We start from the raw sequence: 1,733 nt of genomic DNA, 5'->3' as shown, positions 1-1,733 counted from the left end.
ACTTCTTTCATTAAGTTGCTGTTGAGATTAGCACCGTTATCTGTGATGATCACCTTCGGGATTCCGAATCGACATATGATATTTGAGTGGACAAAATCGACCACAGCTTTCTTGGTTACTGATTTGAATGTCTTGGCTTCAACCCATTTGGTAAAATAATCAATAGCTACCAGAATGAATCTGTGTCCATTGGATGCTGCCGGCTCAATTGGTCCAATCACATCCATGCCCCAGGCAACGAATGGCCATGGTGCCGACATTATATGCAACTCGGATGGTGGAGAATGAATCAAATCTCCGTGTATTTGGCATTGATGACACTTGCGTACAAAACTGATACAATCTCGCTCCATGGTAAGCCAATAGTAACCAGCTCGGAGGATTTTCTTTGCTAACACATATCCACTCATGTGGGGTCCGCAAACTCCTGAATGTACTTCAGACATGACAGCTGTAGCTTGTCTGGCATCTATGCATCTTAATAATCCAAGATCTGGTGTTCTTTTATACAAAACTCCTCCGCTTAAAAAGAATCCATTTGCCAATCGCCTAATGGTCCTCTTTTGGTCTCCTGTGGCTTGTGCGGGATATATCCCCATTTTGATATACTCCTTGATGTCGTGGAACCATGGTTCGCCATCAAATTCTTTTTCAACCATATTGCAATAAGCGTGCTGATCATGGACTTGAATATGTATTGGATCTACATAAGCTTTATCCGGATGGTGCAACATTGATGCCAGGGTAGCCAATGCATCAGCCACCTCATTATGGATTCTTGGAATATGTTGGAATTCCACTGATTGAAACCGCTGACAAAGATCATGTAGACATTGCCGGTACGGGATGAGCTTTAAGTCTAGGGTCTCCCATTCTCCTTGAATTTGATGTACCAAAAGATCCGAATCTCCCATGACTAAGATTTCTCGGATACCCATGTCTGCGGCTAGCCTTAACCCCAAAATGCAAGCTTCGTATTCAGCCATATTATTGGTGCAATAAAATCGTAATTGAGCCGTAACAGGATAGTGATGCCCTGTTTCAGAAATGATTACAACTCCTATCCCAACTCCTTTCATGTTAGCGACTCCATCAAAGAAAAGTTTCCAGCCATACTTTTCAATTTGCTCCACCTCATCGATATGCATTGTTTCTTCATCGGGAAAATAAGTCTTCAACGGCTCATATTCCTTATCGACCGGGTTTTCAGCTAAATGATCGGCCAGTGCTTGAGCCTTCATTGCAGTTCGAGTCACATAGATGATGTCGAATTCCGTGAGCAATATCTGCCACTTTGCAAGTCTTCCCGTTGGCATAGGCTTTTGAAAAATTTATTTCAATGGATCCAACCGAGAAATGAGGTAAGTAGTGTAGGATGATAAATAGTGTTTCAATTTTTGAGCTACCCATGTTAGGGCGCAACATGTCTTTTCCAGATGAGTATACTTAACCTCATAAGCTGTGAACTTCTTGCTAAGGTAGTAGATGGCCTGTTCTTTTCTGCCAGTGAGGTCATGCTGCCCCAATACACAACCAAATGAATTTTCCAAAACCGTTAAGTAAAGAATCAAAGGTCTTCCTGGCTCTGGCGGGACCAATACGGGTGGGTTTGACAAGTACCCTTTTATTTTGTCGAACGCTTCTTAACACTCATCGGTCCATTTGACTGCAGCATCATTTTTTAATAATTTGAAAATTGGCTCACAAGTTGTTGTGAGCTGAGCAATAAACCT

The sequence above is a fragment of the Nicotiana tabacum genome, chromosome 20 (genome assembly GCF_000715075.1).
Source record: "Nicotiana tabacum cultivar K326 chromosome 20, ASM71507v2, whole genome shotgun sequence".
NCBI classification, from domain to species: domain Eukaryota; kingdom Viridiplantae; phylum Streptophyta; class Magnoliopsida; order Solanales; family Solanaceae; genus Nicotiana; species Nicotiana tabacum.
The sequence above is the reverse complement of the archived record's forward strand: the minus strand, read 5'-3'. Positions refer to the sequence as shown.